The following is a 21,639-nucleotide window of genomic DNA, read 5'->3' as shown; positions in this document are numbered from 1 at the left end:
TCTTTTTCTGTAGAAAAGAAAAGAAAAACGTCTTGATTATTGTTTTTCAATATATTATGCGATGTCACATGAAGAACGTTAAAAATAGTTAATGGAATTTATCCAGCTGTGTGTGTATGTGTGTGTGTGTGTGTGTGTGTGTATGTGTGTGTGTGTGTATGTGTATATATATATATATATATATATATATATATATATATATATATATATATATATATATATATATATATATATATATATATATATATTCAGGTGGATAAATTCCATTAACTAGTTTTAATGTTCTTCATATTTGACATCGCATAATATATTTAAGGCCAGGCGAACGAAATTTATAGAGGGGTCGAGTCATGCTCCCCCGTGAAATGTAGTGAACAAACAAAGAGGAAAATTGCTGGGGGTGGGGGTGAGGTGGGGTGGTGGTAGTGGTGGGGGAGGGTGTCACTGGTCATGATACCTCCAAAAGGAATCTACTGGTATTATTGTTTTGTTTGTTTATAAGTATAATGCATAGTAAACAAAAATATATATAAAAAAAATTGTTTAACGACACCACTAGAGCACATTGATATATTAATCATCGGCTATTGGAATGAATGAATGAATGAATGTTTAACGACACCCCAGCACGAAAAATACATCGGCTATTGGGTGTCAAACTATGGTAATGCAAATAAATAAAGTGATGATCAACATCAATAGAAAAATTCAAGATATAAATAAAAACAGTGTAAAGAACTGTGCAAAAATACAAATACAAATATCACAGACAGATACTGACTTTTATTCTAAACTTCAATTTGTGCTGTATTGGCCATTCTCGTAGAGAATGTTACACCCCTGCACCACGGTGAGGTTACAGCACACGCAGGGGCGGCTATTGGATGTCAAACATTTGATAATTTTGATATATAGTCTTAAAGTGGAAACCCGCTACATTTTTTTCCATTAGTAGCAAGGGATCTTTTTTTATGCACCATCCCACAGACAGGATAGCACATACCACGGCTTTGATATACCAGTCGTGGTGCAATGGCTGCAACGCGAAATAGCCCAATGGGATCGATCCAAGACCGACCGCGCACCAAGCGAGCGCTTTACCACTGGGCTACGTCCCGCTCCCACATAGTAATCGAGTACATGTATATTTCATTCATAAAAATATACACTTTGTTGTAGTTGTACATGTATTATAACAGAAATATTTTAAACAAGCCTATGTTTCGTATCAGTTGTATGCCCTGAGTAAAATACTAATTAAATACTTTGTCGCATGGTTTTTGCTAGCACTTTGTAGCATCACCGTTTCCACGGTGATTCATGAGGGCACGCAAATAAATCTGTCAACTGTCCATTGAACTCTTGTCTTGTTTCGGGTTAATATCTGTTAAACTGGTAGGCCTATTTGAGTGGCGTATGTTTAAGAGACGAAACAGGAAGAATGTATCGTCCTGGGGAGTGGCAGTCATATATGGGAACATCTTTTGAACTCTGCCTTGTACAGATACACGATCTTGCATGTGTTAATGGTTTTGGTCGTTCGAAAATACTGAAGGAGGCGTATTTCACTGGGGGATATAATATGTATTATTACGGGGCAGCCTAACTGAATTACAGCGATCGCGTCCGCAGATGAAGTGAAAAGGTCAATTTTGATTGAAAGTTGCGGCGAATACCGCAATTTTCCGATATACGCCAATGCCTAACATGGAAATTACATGATTTAAAATGATTCTTTCGAAATATTTGGAATATATTCTGATGATTTTCGATTTAATACTAAGAGCACTCCAAAACCAATGTGAAGCAAACTAAAATATGCACTAGTGAAGTTTATGACATGTTTTAATGCATTTTCACTTCAGCATCATTTCATTTCATTTCAACTTATTTTCGTGCTTATATCCAATTAAGGTTCAAGCACGCTGTCTGATACTTTAGCTATCTGGGCTTTCCTGGGCACACACCTCAGCTATCTGGACTGTCTGTCCAGGACTGTGGGTTAGTTGTTAGTTGTTAGTGGTTAGTGAGAGAAAAATGAGGGTGTAGTGGTATTACACCTACCCACTGAGTCGTTAAAACTCTGGGTGGGAGCCGGTACCGGGCTGCGAAACCTGTACCTACTAGTCTTATGTCCGATGGCTTAACCACTACACCACCGAAGCCGGTACTTTAGCTTAGGTCAGGTCAGGTCGTAGGGCTTTACGTGCACATTCAGAGCAAGCTGTTTAGCGCACGCCTGTCTTGGGAACAAGAGCTGGCCTCGGCCAACTCCTCCGTCCAGTACAGGAAAGGTGTGTGTGTGTGTGTGTGTGTGTGTGTGTGTGTGTGTGTGTGGGGGGGGGTTATGGTGCTATGCAATTTTGAATGGAGCAAGAATTATGCCAAAAGAAAAAAGGTGCGCAAGTTTCATTGAGGAATTTGGGCGCAATTTTGAACGGTCGGTCAAAAAGAAAGTTCCGGAGCTAATATAGGTTTTGACATTAGTGAATCGAGAGTAGCTCGTTAATTAGACCTCTATGATGCTGTGGTGTCTCCCTAGGTTGCCCATAGGGCCCTTAAAAGGGCCTGACTGCTTCCGGTCGTTGCATGACAACCCAGGGGAGACTCGTCCAATTGTGTAAACACCGGTAGGCAAGGCGCTGTTGTTCCGGGCGTACTTTAGCTTACTGAAATCCTAACAGTTCATGTCATTGGCGATTTTTTAAGTCTAGGTATCACATTATGATTTCTTTCATCCATGCATCCATCCATCCATCCATCCATACATCCATCCATCCATCTATCTATCCATTCATCTATCCATCCGTCCGTCCGTTCATTTTTTTTGTGTTTATAATACATAAACGATTGTATTTCACTTACTCCTACCTCTGTACACTGTATATATTATCATATTATGCTTTAAACTCTTGATAAAATTGGCAGTGATGAAAACAAAAAATGTACGCGAACGCATGCAGTTATGCATGGGCAACAGAATACAGCACAAAACAGGTGTACAATAAAGCTATCAGTACAAGGACAAGGACAAGGACAGACATGAACGTCGTAGACAAACCACGCGTGCCTGCAGTAGACGTTAACAGGTATCGTGACAGATCCCTGGTCTTTCCCAGACTAATTTGCCTCAAAGAGAACAAGACGTTTCTCTAATCTAACGGAGGATTAATTCATAAAACACTGACCGTACGCTGCAGTCGTCTTCCTCATCGTCATCGGTCCATTCAAAATCGAATTCTTCAGACTGATCTTTTTCTGGGAGTGTCCTAGCAAACGCCGCCAGTTTCAATATTGCATTAATAAAGACGAAACACGCTTCAAAGCACATGAACCTAAAGGGGACGATTCTCCTTCCGCCCATGTCGCTGTGTTGCCATCAGCCAAAAAGACTTCTTGGCACGCGAGTCAACGTTTCAATATTCATCCAGTTGAAATTTCCAAAGGATCAACCCGATTATCTGCCGACTTGATCTCGAAAAGAAGTCCAATCGATTGCAATAATTCAATCAGCTTCGCAAATCTCTGCTTTATCCTCGGGTATTTTGCTCAAAGTTTCCCCCCAAAATCTAATCATGTCGCTGCTCGAGATTATCAGAGAGGGGAATTGGAAACGGACAGAATCATTGTCGCCGGGTTAATCCGATAGAAATGGTCGCAACTAGCGTGGAATGATACGCTTTTCATCACAGTCTGGCAAAATGTTCTGCGGAAATGGCACTTGGAAATGTGATTACCAACAATGTTATCAGGTGGAAAGTGTGGCGAGAGTGTGGCTATTTGGACTTGACAAATAAACGGACTAGGTGGCTCAAAAGGAGAGAGAAAGCGAGAAGAGATAGGGTCACATATCTTTATTATCTGGTAAACTTGGGCTAAGCCAGACTGTTTGTTTTGGCGGAATGGACCGGAGTCATTTAGCATAATAGTCGTCAAATTGTATGTGGGATAGACCAACAGACTAATAAATGGGTGTGTATTTTCGTTAGTACTGGCCACTGCGGTGTACAAGTCAGCTGTCGATTCTGAGACGGCACGTTGTTTAATTAGTATCCCAGTACCAACTGTAATCCAGAAATCCAGACAATGAGAAGGGAGAGGGAGAGGGAGAGAGAGAGAGAGAGAGAGAGAGAGAGAGAGAGAGAGAGAGAGAGAGAGAGAGAGAGAGAGAGAGAGAGAGAGAGAGACAGAGACAGAGAGAGACAGAGACAGACAGACAGACAAATAGAGACAGACAGACAGATAGACAGACATAGAAACACACACACAGATATATATATATACATATATATATATATATATATATATATATATATATATAGAGAGAGAGAGAGAGAGAGAGAGAGAGAGAGAGAGAGAGAGAGAGAGAGAGAGAGAGAGAGAGAGAGAGAGAGAGAGAGAGAGAGAGAGAGAGAGAGAGAGAGAGAGAGAGAGAGAGAGAGAGAGAGAGGGTACATCTCATTGGGGAGATGCTACCCTATTTTTCATTAACTACTGACAATTAACTACTTATTAAACCCTGTCCTGGACATGAAAACCCAAACATAATACAACGAATATAAAGTTCAACATCCATAAAATAAAACAAAACGACTTGATGCACTGAATAAGATCAACTGGGATAAACAATATACACACTTTCTTTTAGATAGTTTGGCCATTAACCGTAATCAAAAGAGGCCGTGTTAAATTTACTTGGAAAATAAGTAACTAGTTCAGATATCCTCGGATCCACCACTGCTTCAAACGACAACTAGGGTCAGTTAAAGTTTATATTTAAAGACAGCACTAGAGCACATTGATTTATTAATCAATTGACTATATGATGTCAAGCATTTGGTAATTCTGATATATAGTCATGCAGAGGAAACCAACTACATTTTTTTCCATTAGTAGCAAGCGATCTTTTATATACACCATTCCACAAACAAGATAGCACATGCCATGGCCTTTGATAAACCAGTCGTGGTGCACTGGCCGGAACGAGAAATAGCCCAATGGGCCCACCGACCGCGCATCATGCGAGCGCTTAAACCACTGGGCTACGTACCGCACATTAGGATCGGTTAAGTCAATAATAAAAAAGGCTCAAATTTTGTAGTAAACAACACTTTTATATATCATGCATACAATCGTAAAGGTCTTAAATCTGAATGCACCAATTTTTATTTTTATTATTTTTAGTTCCAAATTTCGTTTAACTTTCAGGTTGTTGAATGCTGTAAGAAGCAATCTGACAGGATGAGGCACAACACGATAAGTTTGTTTTGTTTGACAACACTACTAGAGCACACTGATTTATTAACCTTCGGCTATTGGATGTCAAACATTTAGTAATTTTGATAAAACAGACTCTCTATCTGTCTGTCTATCTGTCTATCTATCTATTTATCTATCTATTTATCTATCTATCTATCCATCTATCTATGTCTGTTTCTTTGAGGAAACCGCTACATGTTTTCCCCGTTAGCTGTAAGGGATCTTTTATATGCAATCTCTCACAAACAGGACAACACATACCATGTGGGGTGCTGATTGAGACGGGGAAAAAGACCAATCGCAGAATAGGTGATTCGATCCTACGACGCAGGTACCTCGTGCGAGCGCTCTACATACTGAGCTAACTATGATTAAAATCTTGTCAGAAAGGTTGAAAAGGTGTATTCTATCAAACTTAGAAGAATTAAAACCTAACAATAATATCTTTCTAGTTACCAATGCAATTCTGACATACGTTTCACTTTCTTTAGTTTTCTTTGACGTAATATCGTAGTACTGCACTACACTTTTTATCTGTGGTACTGTTTTGTTGAAGCTTTCTTAGTTATTGTATTTGCAGCTGATATGGGGAAACGTACTTGTAAATGTTTTACCAACATACTGGTTAAATATGTAATCGATACAAGGACACGGAGCGAAGTTTAGCCTCTGTCGCAGATAACGGATAATGATGGTATTCCATCGTACGCTGGTCGACCTTCAACGTCAAAAACTTCAAAAGCTTAGCTGCCAGGCACTAGATATAGTGATACTCAAGGTGTTTTATGAAGCTTAAAACAATATCCACATGTATTGGAAAATAACTGGAAAACAAAAGTCCCTATCATTAATCTACCTGTACGTTTATTGTGATTATGCATTGATTGATGTGTCTTTTATATATTTATTTGTTTGAAGGTTTCACAGCCATCTGTATTTTCTCAGAAATCTATATTCATCTGAAGAATTTCTGTCATGAAACTTCTTTTTTTTTCTGCAGAATTTATTTAATCCAAATAACAGAAGGCGTGGGCAACTAAAGCAGATATTATAGTTTTAAATGATTCAGAACAGTTTTAGTTTCCTTATTAATCCTTGGAATGAAATCCTGAAAATTGTATTAGCATCATGATGACATGTTACTCTACACAAATAAAATACCTGATCAACCAGTCCCACGAATCATACATAATAAATATTGTTTGTTTTGTTTAACGACACCACTGGAACACATTGGTTAATTAATCATCGGCATTTAGATGTCAAACATTTGATAATTCTGACTCGTAGTCTATCAGAGGAAACCCGCTATATTTTTCTAATGCAGAAAGGGATCTTTTATATGCACTTTCCCCACAGACAGAATAGCACATACCATGGCCCTTGACCTGGTCTGCGTTCAGCCAGACCGAGCGGAAAAACGTCCGCCACACAGGTTTGTGCGCTTCACGGTAAACCAAATGGCCACGCTGAGAACTAATCAAATCGTTCGCGAACGTTAGCGAAACGTTTGCTGGATGAACTCGGAGCTGTTGTGGTGCACTCGATGGAACGAGAAAAAAACCCATACAGTTGAATGGATCCACCGAGGTGGTTCGATCCTGTGACGCAAGCACATCAGACTAGCAATCAACTGACTGAGTTAAATCCCGCTCCTAATAAGCTAAAAGGACGGTTGGGTTATCTTAACGCTAAAATTTCTTCATAAAATGGGGATCTGATCATGAACTTAAGTAGTTGTTTCAGCGAAAAAATATAATGAAAAATAAATAATGAAAAGAAATGGAAGAAAGAAAACACTAAAGAATGATGAAGAAAACACGAAAAGCTAAAATATAGAAAACAAGCAAATTATGACAGTGGTGCCAGACATTTTATTTTCGTGTTACTTTCAACCCACGTACTCGAGCTCGGTCCTTGACTCTTGAGTCTCAAACTTGGTCTAAAGTCAAGTTGCACACCCCGTATGACTTCAGAGCAATAACTCAAAAACTTGACCAAGAACGGGCCCTGGAGCCATACACATTTCTATATGAAATTGCTGGAAGCGGTAGGAACTGCGCTTCCCAACCGTGGTGTGATCAATAACGTTGTAATTGCGGCCCCATCTCTGGCAGGGCGAACCAACCGGGAGCAATGAATGCAGCCCACTTAGTAGACGAAGAACCCAATAACGAGATAGTTTTATAGTCTGATAGGGATATGGTCAAGTATTAATGACGCTCCACTGCCATGACTGATCACTCAGGATCGGATCCACGTGGATGTCAAGGGGATGGTGCCTGTTCTTTGTTGTCATAATTATTTCAAGTCCACATTGTCATGTGCGTCATAAGATGTAAGTTACGGGGGAGAGAGGGCGGGGGCGGGTAAGTTATATAATAATTCGCCTTTCAGCCGAAGGGTGCATAGTCTGCTAAGTTAGGGGAGCCAGTACCCCTCTGTCCCCCTCCCCGCTTCCGACTCCTATGATGGTGATGGTGATGGTGATGGTGTTAAAATGGTGTGGGAAAACCCCCACATGCATAGCCGTATGTATATGAGGTGGGGTGGGATGTGTGGAGATGACACTGGTGGTGGCACGGGCTCCCCAACCTTTAAGCAAGAAGGCCAAACCACATCTTTGCTTCTAACCATTATAAAGAAAGAAAGAAGTGTTTTATTTAACGACGCACTCAACACATTTTATTTACGGTTATATGGCGTCAGACATATGGTTCAGGACCACACAGATTTTGAGAGGAAACCCGCTGTCGCCACTACATGGGCTACTCTTCCGATTGGCAGCAAGGGATCTTTTATTTGCGCTTCCCACAGGCAGGATAGCACAAACCATGGCCTTTGTTGAACCAGATATGGATCACTGGTCGGTGCAAGTGGTTTACACCTACCCATTGAGCCTTGCGGAGCACTCACTCAGGGTTTGGAGTCGGTATCTGGATTAAAAATCCCATGCCTCGACTGGGATCCGAACCCAGTATCTACCAGCCTGTAGACCGATGGCCTGCCACGACGCCACCGAGGCCGGTGTCCTAACCATAATAAAGACAAATCCTACTGATTTGACCACGACTGGTATATCAAAGGCCGTGGTATGTGTTAACATGTCTGTGGGATGTTGCATATAATAGATCCCTTGCTGCTAATCGAAAACGAGTAGCCCATGAAGTGGCGACAGCGGGTTTCCTCTCTCGATATCTGTGTGGTCCTTAACCATATGTCCGACGCCATATAACCGTAAATAAAATGTGTTTACTGCGTCGTTAAATAAAACATTTCCTTCCTTCGTTTCTTACACACCCGTTGGTGAGAACACCATGCGTCAGTTTTGATAACACATAGTTGTTTACACACGTACGTGTGTTAACAATTTCAAGACACACGACTGGCTGCTCCTAGGTGATGGCGTGTTCGAAACCCTAGTGGTATGTGAGCACGTTAAACTAGTTACCTACCTACCTACCTAGGTGATGATCAGGTCACTAATGCCGTACGTCCAATGGAAAAGCAACGCGATGGAAATCGATTACATTGTGACGTATAGTTAACCTGACAACCATGGGTCTGTGACGCGTAAGTCAGCTACAAGTACAACGGCTGTAAATAACTTTTAGTCGAAAAAGATGTAAAAATTTGCTTAAAAGCTGGGTGTTTATTTTGTGTGTTTTTTTTAGGATATGTAAGAAATAGAATAATACATTCGTGTCCGTTAGATACCATTTTTAGCTCGTTGGATACATTTTAAAACAACTCGTTGTGTGATAAATAATGGTATCTAACGGCCACTCATGTATTATTCTGTTTAACACGACCGGAATAGACAATTATTACTCCACGCCTCCGCCGTGCCACCTATTAACATCACCCCATAAGCCGAGGACACACAAAAAGAGGATTAGACTGATGCTAACCCTCTTACCGTTGTTCTCGATTCGCTCACACAGCCGCTGAGATGTATAAGCCAGATGTGTCCAAGTTTTCGATTCCCAAATGTCAGGTTTAATATTCAGTATCACAAAACTAAAACTAACCTAGACAAATAAATTGGACTCTCAATCGTCTGTTAGCCGAGAGCAGCCCGTCTTAAAAAAAATTATTGTGGGACAAAACGTAATTGATATTCCCTGGCCCGATAAGAAAGTAGGTCGACCGGAATCGCTGTCCTTTTGGTGTCCTCTTTTGGGATTTTATTTTCAAGTAAAGTAACGACCTTGCCGACTTCTGCCTCAGGTTTAATCACCAAAAGTGGACTCGACTTTGCCCCCGTCTCAACCAGTGCTCAAAAGTTTGTTTTTGTTTAACGACACCACTAGAGCACGTTGATTTATTAATCATCAGCTATTGGATGTCATACATTTGGTAATTCTGATATATGGTATTAGAGAGGAAACCCGCTACATTTTTCCATTAGTGGAAAGGGATCTTTTATATGCACCATCCCACAGACAGGATAGTATATACCACAAACTTTTCATATACCAGTCTGGAACGAGAAATATCCCAATGGATCCACCGACGGGGATCGATCTGAGACCATGCGCGCATCAAGGGAGCGCTTTACCATTGAGTTACGTCCCACCTAAAAACCAGTGCTGCACGACTGGTACATCAAATACCGTGGTTTGTACTGTCCTGTCTGTGAGAAAGGGCAAATATAACTTCCATGCATGTTTTACATCATTGATGTATTTACCTTTATTTAATACCCAATAGACGATGTGTATTTTTATGCTAGGGTATCGTTAAACATTCATTCATTCATTCATTCATTCATTCGGTGATTATATTGCAATAATTGTAGTGCATGTATATTGGTGAATCAGCTTTATTTTACAGTGCTATAGAAAACATGGGTGGGGTAGGGATTAAGGAATGTTTTACGACACATCAGCACTTTTAATATTAGTAGAGAGGATATCCGCTATCACCACATAAGCTACTCTGACTAAAACGCAGCAAACATCTTTTATATGCATTTTCCAGACAGAACAACACATACCATCGCCTTTCCTATACTCAAATATATCAGTTGGGGTTTATCTAGCTCATATAAGGTGCTTGAGCCGGATGTTGAACCCCCATCATGGAGCCATTCTCTGGTTTTTAGGGGCGAGACGTAGCCCAGTGGTAAAGCGCTAGCTTGATGCGCGGTCGATCTAGGATCAATTCCCGTCAGTGGGTCCATTGTGTTATTTCTTATTCCCGCCAGTGCACCAAGACTGGTATATCAAAGGCCGTGGCATGTGCTATCCTGTCTATGGGATGGTGCACATAAAAGATCCCTTGCTGCTACTCGAAAATAATATCCCATGAAGTGGCGACAGCGGGTTTCCTCCCTCAATATCTGTGTGGTCCTTAACCATATGTCCGACGCCATATAACCGTAAATACAATGTGTTGAGTGCGGTCGTTACAAAAATTTAATAAACCATTTCCTTCCTTCTCTGATTCTGACAACCAGTGTCCAGTTGGTCTATTGAAGGATATGGTATGTGTTGTCCTGCATTAGGAAAAGTGTATATAAATGATCTCGTGCTGCTGTTGTTTGACATTCATTTTGAGAGCATTATTAAAAAAATGTGGGGGCGGGACGTAGCACAATTGTAAAGCGCTCGACTGATGCGCTGTCGATCTAGGATCGATCTCTGTCAGTGGGCCCATTGGGCTATTTATCGTTCCAGCTAGTGCACCAAGATTGGTATATCAAAGGCCGTGGCATGTGTTGTGCTGTATGTGGGATAATGCATATAAAAGATCCCTTGCTACTAATGCAAAAACAATGTAGCGGATTTCCTCTCTAATGCCATACCTCAGAATTACCAAATGTTTGACATCCTATAGCTTGATGTGCTTGCGTCGCAGGATCGAACCACCTCGGTGGTTCCATTCAACTGATTAAGTTTTTTCTCTTTCGGTGCACCACAACTGGACAAAGGCTGTAGTATGTGTTTTCCTATCTGCGGGAAAGTGCATATAAAAGATCCCTTGCTGCATTAGGAAAAATGTAACGGGTTTCCTCTGATTATTATGTATCAGATGATTAATGAATCAATGTGCTCTAGTAGTGTCGTTAAACGAAACAAACTTTACTTTATGTTTCATATACCATTTGCACCGAGGGCGATTGGTCCCACGAAAGCTCTACATTTGGAACTATTTTTCGCACATTTCTTTACACTCTTTTTATTTCTCTTGAATTTTTATATTGATGTTTATCATACCATTATATTTACATTTACCATAGCTTGACACCCAACATCTTCATAAATCAAGGCTAATATTCGTTCCTCGTATTCAGCCTTGATACATGTAGTCAAGAAATCGTGCCACAAAATGCTTAAATTTCATTGGATGCGATGAGATCTAATTGCAACGAATCGCAACGCTCCTTAGAGATTCCCTTGTTATTGTAAACAAAGATGGCAGCGTCAGCGTCCGGCGGTTAATTTTTGATATTGCTTTCAAGATTGTCACATGTTACCGATGCTGTGATTGGTCAGCGATGTCATCGTGTAAGGGACATAATCGGTGTTACAAATTTTCTTCCAATAGAGGGCGCTAGTAGTGGATACCAGTAATGTTGACTACATGTATCAAGGCTGAATACGAGGAGCGAATATTAGCCTTGATAAAATTTATGAAGATAGACACCCAGTAGCCGATGGATTTTTCGTGCTGGGGTGTCGTTAAACATCTATTCTATTCTATTCTGAACTACATGATGTTGTCTACATCCTCTCCCCCCACCTATCGAACAGAATGTTGAACAGAACACGAGTGTTTAAAGGGACAGACCATAGTTTTTAAACACTACAGCATATTTTTCACTGTTAGAACCGTTTATGATCACTGAAATCAAACATTACTTATATTGTATTCTTTAGATTATCCATTTCCGTAGAAGCGAAGTATTTCTGGTCATCCTGGTGTTTGTAGTACCAAAAATTGAATTTTTTCATATTTTTAAAAACGCACGTGCGTCTGAGAAGTAGCGGTTTATTGATTCGAGTTCCAGTCTATTTTTAAAGATATTTCTTGCTTTAACGTCACAGACTCTTCTTTCACTCTATTGTAATTTTATCCAAATGAGTTACAGGTCTGTAAATTAACTAAACTTAGTGTCCATTTTTTTTACGGGTTAAAACTAGGGTCTGCGCCTTTAATAACCCATAACTGGAATTAGCGCGCGATGTTAAATGTTTGAAAATAGAGAGAGCATGTTACAATACACGGCTGTATGACAAACCAGACGCAGACAGGCTCTCTATACAATGGCTGCCAATCAAAAATGCTGGGTCATCGAGTTAAGTCGCTGGAGTACATATTAAAATTGCCATCCATTGAGATAAATGCTACATGACGTTGCCATAGTAACGTAGGTCCTATCTGACATGCAAGAAACACCATTTGTAATCTAAACTCGGACGCTAATCAAGACCATTTGGATGATGATGCAGCCAGCAAGAAGTAATGTATAATTAAACGGACCCCAGGAATTACAAGTCCATGCCTCACGTCGTCTGTCACGATCTGTACAGGCGATATACGGTGAACGAAACCATCTACTGGTGGTAGCAGACACTCGAGGACCGTGTTTCGGGTTCCGTCCCAACTAGCCAGTGTTCAACGGCTGGTACGTCGAAGACCATGTAAAGTATTGCCCTGTCTATGGAAAAGCTCTATGACCTGACCTGACCTGACCTGACCTTACAACGGGGTTTTCCGTTTCTCTATATTTCTGTCTCTCTCTGTGTCTCTCTTTCTCTCTCTCTCTCTCTCTCTCTCTCTCTCTCTCTCTCTCTCTCTCTCTCTCTCTCTCTCTCTCTCTCTCTCTCTCTCTCTCTCTCTCTCTCTCTCTCACTCTGCAACTGTCTCTCTGCCTGTCAATTTATCACTCTATTTCTCTATCTAACTATCTATCTGTCTATCTATCTATCTATCTATCTATCTATTTATATATATTCGTTCCAGCCAGTGCACTACGACTGGTATATCAAAGGCCGTTGTATGTGTTAACCTGCTTGTGGGATGATGCATATAAAAAATACATTGCAACTAACGAAAAAAAGTAGCAGGTTTCCTCTCTAAGACTTTATGTAAAAATTACCAAATGTTTGACATCCCACAGCCAATTTTTAATTAATCAATATGCTTTAGTGGTGTCGTTAAACAAAACACACTTTAACTATCTATCTATATATCTATCTATCTATGTATGTATGTATCTATCTATGTATGTATCTATCTGTCTATATTCGTTCCAACCAGTGCACCACGACTGATATATCAAATGCCGTGGTATGTGTTATCCTGCCTGTGGGATGGTGCATATAAAAAATTCCTTGCAACTAATGAAAAAATGTAGCGGGTTTCTTCTCTAAGGCTATATGTCAAAATTACCAAATGTTTTACATGTAGTAGCCGATGATTAATAATCAATGTGCTCTATTGGTGTCGTTAAAGAAAATAAACTTTAACCATAAGGCAGATCTATATCTTAACCATGTGCTCTAGTGGTGTTGATAAACAAAACACACTTTAACTATCTATATATCTGTCTGCCTGTCTGTCTGTCTATCTATCTACGAGCTGTGTCAAAAAAGAAACGAGACTATGTCAATAAATCATTTATTATTTAAAAACTGAAGAAATTAAAGATTATGTCTTTCAAAATAATCCCCATTTTCCATTCTTTTCTGCAATGCAGCAAAACGTTTTTGGAAATCCTCTTCTGGGATGCTCTTTAACTGTTAGGTCAGGTCAGGTCATCGGGTTTTACGTGCACATTCAGAACAAGATGTTGTAGCGCACGCCTGTCCTGGGCACAAGAGCCGGCCTTGGTCTGCTCCTCCGTTCATGACAGGATTTACCTGTTCTGTCGTACGTCTCTTTATGGCTTCCACATTTCAGTTTTGGGAACAGAAACAAGTCACATGGGGCGAGATCTGGCGAATAGAGTGAGTGTTCCATTGGTGTGATTTGCTTCTGTGCCAAAAACTGTTTCACCGATAGCGCTGAATGAGAAGGAGCATTGCCGTGATGAAGAATCCTCTTGTTGGACCACAGATTTGGTCTTTTTGACGAACCTTCTCCCTTAAACGCCCTAGAACATCTCTGTAAAAGTGCTGGATAACCGTTTGCCCAGGTGGAAGATATTCATGGTGCACAATACCTTTAATGTAAAAAACACACAATTAAGATCGTCTTCACTTTGGATCGGGACATTCTTTCCTTTTTCGGTCGAGGAGATGTTATCGTTGGTTACTGGAGGCTTTGTCTTTAGTTTCCGGGTCATACTGGAATACCCATGACTCATCCCCTGTGATAACACTGTCTAGAAGGTTTGCCTCTTGTCCAATTCGCTCAAGAAGATCAAATGTCCACTCTTTTTCTGTTGTTGTTCCTCCGTCAGACAGAAGTTTTGGCATCATCTTTGCGCACACATTTCTCATGGACAAATCTTCAATTAAAATCTTCCGAATCGATTCCTTGTTCATGCTAAGCATTTCGGCCATCATTCTAATTGTTAAACGTTTCTGTTTTCATCAGTTTTGGTGGTTTCTGGTCGACCTGATTTTTGGTCATCGTGCACATCTTCTCGACCATCCAAAAATATTTTATGCCACTGAAATACCCGAGCAAGGACATTGTCTGATCACCATAAACATTTTTTTAACATACTGTATGTTTCAGTCGCAGTTTTGTTAGATTTAGCTAAACATTTAATGTTAATGCGCTGTTCCAAATTTCTTTTTCACTCATTTTCTGACAAGGACGATGACACATGTCTTCTTATCAAAATGAACGTAACACAATTTCTATTTACCTGAAATAAGAACTTGAGCACTTCTTGGAACCAGGAAAGACCGTAATAAAACAACATAAAAGCAGTTTGATAATATAGTGGGTAGAGCCTAAGCTAAACGTTTAGTCTCATTTCGGTTTTTGCCATACCTCGAATATGTCTATCTGTATGTCTGTCTGTCTGTATATTTATCTTATCTTATCTTATCTTATCTTATCTTATCTCTATCTATCTTATCTTATCTTATCTATCTATCTATCTATCTATATCTATCTAACCATCTATCTATCTATCTAACCATCTATATATCTATCTATCTATCTAACCATATATCGATCTATCGATCTATCGATCTATCTATCTATCTATCTAACCATCTAACCACCTATCTATCTATATCTATATACCTGTTTATAAAAAGTCATGTGGCAGCAGATAGTTTGGGGTTTTTTTTTAATACGCTTGCACGTGTTTCACATTTATTTAGTTTTACACCTACTAACAAGGGCCTATTACAAACAATGCGCATGCGCCAGTCTTTCTATAATCAACACACCAAACGCTTTATCCAGTATCCGATTCCGTGAATGTATGACAGTATGCGTTGTGGAAGAGACTGACTGGCCAAGTCGTTGGACAAATAATTATTTTAAAGGCTCTATCTCGCATTTCCACGTTCGTTGATTTTTTTATTGATGCGAAAGACAAACAGAAATTCAGTCTGAACAAACTGACATGTTTGCCCTGTCAATAGTCATAGCGGGCTGCTGAGGCCATTCAAAACCAACCGTCGTCATCTCAAAATATTTACACAAAACATATGTGCGCGCGGTCACAAACACAGACATATACAGACAGACAGACTCATACACACACACACACACACACACACACACACACACTGAGACAGACACACACAGAGACAGACATACAGAGACACACAGACTCATACACACAGACACACACACAGACAGACACACACAGAGACATACATAGACACGCCCACACACATACACAAACATACACACAGACACACACACACACACACACACACACACATACACAGACACACACATACACAGACACAGACACACACACGTACTGAGACACATAGGCCAACTAAAGAAAGAAATGTTTTATTTAACGACGCACTCAACACATTTTATTTACGGTTATATGGCGTCAGACATATGGTTAAGGACCACACAGATTTTGAGAGGAAACCCGCTGTCGCCATTACATGGGCTACTCTTCCGATTGGCAGCAAGGGATCTTTTATTTGCACTTCCCACAGGCAGGATAACACAAACCAAGGCCTTTGTTGAACCAGTTATGGATCACTGGTCGGTGCAAGTGGTTTACACCTACCCATTGAGCCTTGCGGAGCACTCACTCAGGGTTTGGAGTCGGTATCTGGATTAAAAATCCCATGCCTCGACTGGGATCCGAACCCAGTACCTACCAGCCTGTAGACCGATGGCCTGCCACGACGCCACCGAGGCCGGTTATAGGCCAACTAATTCTAGAAAACAGCAAAAATAATTTGTTAGTGTTCGCGATCGGTTAGTTTTTTTTAGAACAAATAAATTTAGTAGAAGACCTTATTTTACACTTTACACGTTAAGAATAATTCTGTAAGCCTCAGTATTAAAAATATCTAATTACTGGGCTTTAAAAGACCCCCCCCCCAAAAAAAAATAAAAAATAAATAATAATAATAATAATTGCAGACACTACAACTTTCAGCCCGTAAAAATGGACACTTACGTTTGATTAGTCTGTAAACCTGTATAGTAACACATTTGGATAAGGAAGGAAGGAAGGAAATGTTTTATTTAACGACGCACTCAACACATTTTATTTACGTTTATATGGCGTCCGACATATGTTTAAGGACCACACAGATATTGAGGGAGGAAACCCGGTGTCACCTTCGTGGGCTACTCTTTTCGATTAGCAGCAAGGGATCTTTTATATGCACCATCCCATAGATAGTATAGCGCATACCACGGCCTTTGATATACCAGTCGAGGTGCACTGGCTGGAGCGAGAAATAGCCCAATGGGCCCACTGACAGGGATCGATCCCAAACCGACCGCGCATCAAGCGAGCGCTTTTACCACTGGGCTACGTCCTGCCCCCCCCCCCCCCCCCACATTTGGATAAAGTTACAACAGAGTGAAAGAAGAAGGAAGGAAGGAAATGGTTTATTTAACGAGGCATTCAACACATTTTATTTACGGTTATATGGCGTCAGCAACCACACATTTAATTAATACCGACAAGGGCGTCTGCGTCACACAATCGGAGTAATTTCTAATAAATTCTTTCACTCTGATATTTTGTAATATAACACCTTGATGAAATGCTTAAGTTTGCAGTTACCAAAATAATATGTATCCAGTTCAACTTTCTAACTGATGGTACGGAAATATCCGATGTTGACAGAATGGTACGGTCGAACTACCCGATGGGTCGAGCTCTTTCTCTTTCCGACGGAGTTCGAGCCAACGGGATTCAACTATATATATATATATATAACAATAACCTATCTTGATATTAAAAACACTAAACCTTAAAATCTAAGTGCTGTCTCATTTCAATTATCACAAACAGAGAGAGAAGTCGGTGTAGTGGCCTTACTCCTACCCATTATGCGTTGTTCATTTCATTTCAACTTATTTTCTTGGTTATATCCAATTAAGGTTTAAGCACGCTGTCCTGGGCACACACCTCAGCTATATGGACTATCTGTCCGCCCAGGAAAGTAAGGTTAGTGACTGGTTTTGTTAGTACTTAGTGAGAGAGAGAGAGAGAGAGAGAGAGAGAGAGAGAGAGAGAGAGAGAGAGAGAGAGAGAGAGAGAGAGAGAGAGAGAGAGAGAGAGCGAAGCCTTACCCCCTACCCATTAAGCCGTGAAAGCTCGCTGTAGTTGGGAGCCGGTACCGGGCTGCAAACCCAGTACCTAGCAGGCTTTGGTCCGATGGCTTAACCACTACATCATTACACCACGAGGCCGGTGACACAGAGGAAACTAATAGAACACTTTAAGCGTTGTTGGCTCGTCAGGTTGTCGCTTTGAGTGTGAGAGTTAAGTTGGGAGTACAAGGTAATCGATGTGAACTAGTTCTCAATTCCCCTGCCGGTCTCCAGCTCATTACTGACGGGCTTAAATTACCCCCATTTGTTTCGGGGTCTTCAGAGGAAGCACCGGCCATAAGGCACTTACCACGCAGTTAGCTAACGAGTCTAAAATGGTTGTATCATCTCTCGTAAGCTTACGGAAGGTAAAGGTATACACCTGGAAAGTAATTAAGCACCATCTGAATTGCATTACAGCCAACACACCGGCCTCGGTGGCGTAGTGGTCAATCCATCGGACTACAGGCTGGAAGGTACAGGGTTCGCAGCCCGGTACTGGTGTTCGCAGCCCGGATGGTGTGAATAAATCATTTATGAGAAGCACGTCAGCTCCCTAGTTAATTACCACTGGCGAAGCTGGTGGGTGGGGGAGGGGGCAAAGGGGGGAGGGGAGCATGCGACTCCCCCACTTGTCTTGATCCAGTAGCAGATTAATTTCAATGTTTCGTATCCACGATATGAGCACAATTACTTGTGAAGTATGAAGTATAAAGTTTGTTTTATTTAGCGACACCACTAGATAACATTGATTAATTAATCATCGGCTATTGGATAACAAACAGTTGGTCATTCTGACACGTAGTCATCAGATGAAACCTGCAACATTTGTCTTAATGCAGCAAGGGATCTTTTATATGCACTTTCCCACACAGACAGGAAAGCACATACCAGGGCCTTTGACAATTGTGGTGTACTGGTTGGAATGAAAAACGAAACAAAAAACACAATAAGTTGAGAGATGGTTCGATCTTGGGACGCAAACACCCCAAGCGAGCACTCAACCGACTGAGCTAAATCCCGCCCACCTGCGAAGTAGAAGTCACATGGTCAAAAGTAGGTAGTGCTTAATTAATTTCAGTGTGTATATTTACATCAGCGTGATTACTGTGTCGATGGTGTGGTGAATCCCAATACGTGTTTTAAAGCCAGTCTTTTAAAGGGACATTCCTGAGTTTGCTGCATTGTAAGAGGTTTCCGACTAATAAAATATTTCTACGATTAAACATACGAAAAAAATATTTTTTAGGAAATAAAATGAAAATTAACCTATATTAGAACGATCAGAAACACGTTTAATATACAGCCACTAATATTCTAAGCAAGAAAATGTATTTAATATGTAAGTTTAATCGTGGAAATATTTTACTACTCGATAACATCTTAAAACATTGCAGCAAACTCAGGAATGTCCCTTTAATAGTTTTAAAGTCTCTCATAACTCCAAAGGAGTGGCTTGTGTATTTTTATTGCAGTATTATTGCATTATTACTGTTAAAGTCTTGCTTTCATTTTAATCTGCACACAAGATGAGACGTAAACAAAGAATATGTCTGTCTGCTTGTCTGTCTGTCTGTTTGTCTGTCTGTCTATCCAAAGCCAGAGTGGGTTCTAATGTCGCCATATAGAAGTATTGGACAAATGTGTGAGAAAGTTACTAGTTCTAACAGGAGCTTTGTCTAGTGTCCTATGCATTATAGTAATACAGTTACACTATACAGCATTATGGTAATCCCACTAGCCCAGACAAAAAATTGCATTTGTCGAACCCTGCTCCATCGGGAGACGTGAGCCTTCTACACGCCACGTTATGTTTCTTTCGCTGTCCAGCGTTCATGGGAAACACAAGACTTTAAATCACCAATTTGGATTACTGGCGATGGGAATTATAAATAATTTAGTACATTTAAGATCGGTTCAATATCTCTAAAATAGAACACAATGATTTGTTTACTTCTGTGTCGAGCGTACCGTGGCACGTTAACGACTTTGCCGCGGCATTAGAGCCGGTGTAACGAGTACAATCGTGATTATCTTCCTTTGGGGTTGAGAGGTGGGGAATATTTCACCATGACCTTCGGATGTTAAGTGCACTAAATCCAACTTGCGTGAACAAAAATGGAACCTTATATTTAATTGCCTACTTTCTGACTCTCGAACTTCCAGCAGAGATTAATGCTTGGTGCGAAATAATTTTGCCATAGGTGCTTGGGTCTTAGGATCGATCCTCCTCGGCGGACAACCAATAATTTGTGTTGTTTTCCGTCCCAACCAGACCCTATGACTGGAGTACTACAGGCCGTGGTGTGTATTGTCCTGTCTGTTGGAAAATGCGTGTGATAAATCCCTTGATACTAATGGGAAAAGTTAGAGGGTTTTCTCTGAAGACTGTCATAATTACGAAATGTTTGACATCCACTGTCTGATGATTAATTAATCAATGCGCTCTGATAATGTCGTGAAACAAAACAAATTTTAAAGGGACTGACCCTAGTTTTTAAACACTACAGCATAATTTTCACTATTTGAGCCTTTTATGATCACTGAAATCAAACATTACTTATATTTCATTCTTTAGATTATCCATTTTCGTAGAACAGAAGTGTTTCTGGTCATCCTGGTGTGCATTTTTCATATTTTTAAAAACGCACGTGCGTCTGAGAAGTAGCGGTTTATTGTTTCAAGTTTTAGTCTATTTTTCAGGATATTTCCCGTTTTAACATCACAAATTCTTCTTTCACTCTGTTGTAACTTTATCCAAGTGAGTTACAGGTTTGTAGATTAACTAAACTTAGTGTCCATTTCTTACGGGTTAAAACTAGGGTCTGAGCCTTTAAGATATTGGCTTAGAATGGGATCAGGGATCCAACTATTAGCATTGTCTGTAGATAATATTACTAAATCACAATACAATTTACCCATTTTAAATTAACTGACTCTCTTTTACACCAAAGAACAGCCGTAACATAAACTAAATAAGGAATACCTGACTCTCTTTTACACCAAAGAGACAGCCATAAAATGGATTAAATAAGAAATACGTTTTTGTTTAAAACGATATAATGAAGTTATCCTAGGTTTCGAATGCTCAGACAATCTAATTATTGATCTACTTTTAAGATGTGATATTCGTTTCCTATTCTTCTATAGAAGAATATGATCAGACATTTCAAGTTCAGGTTCTCCGTTAAATTTGACAAATTGCCAGACCAAGCACTGAAATAACGAAGAACATTTATATACGGTATTCACCACGACTGGTACATCAAATGCTGTGGTATGTGCTATCATGTCTATGGTATGGTGCATATAAAAGATCCCTTGCTGCTAATCGAAAAGAGTAGCCCATGAAGTGGCGACAGCGGGTTTCCTCTCTCAGTATATGTATGGTCCTTAACTATATGTCCGACGCCATATAATCGTAAATAAAATGTGTTGAGTGCGTCGTTAAATAAACCATATCCTTCCTTATGTACGGTATTCTGCAATATGAAACAATGGTGGAGAATGACTTATACAAAAATATATAAAGAGTATCGAAAGGTGGCCTTTTGAGAGAGGTGGTTGCTTAATACAGGTCAGTTTGTACAATATTAGATGATAATAAAAACGAGGCCTCTTAAAGGAACAGACCCTAATTTTTAAACACTAAGGCAT

The 21,639-nt window shown here is 40.2% G+C and overlaps 1 protein-coding gene across 1 annotated transcript in view; it reads right to left on the bottom strand.

The window, feature by feature from the left end:
- LOC121384636 overlaps positions 1–21,639 on the bottom strand; it is a 30,144-nt gene that overhangs the window by 6,342 nt on the left and 2,163 nt on the right. The gene's annotated exons all lie outside the window — the stretch shown is intronic.

The sequence above is a fragment of the Gigantopelta aegis genome, chromosome 10 (assembly GCF_016097555.1).
Source record: "Gigantopelta aegis isolate Gae_Host chromosome 10, Gae_host_genome, whole genome shotgun sequence".
NCBI classification, from domain to species: domain Eukaryota; kingdom Metazoa; phylum Mollusca; class Gastropoda; order Neomphalida; family Peltospiridae; genus Gigantopelta; species Gigantopelta aegis.
Note: the sequence above shows the minus strand (reverse complement) of the source record. Positions and strands in the feature narration are given on the sequence as shown.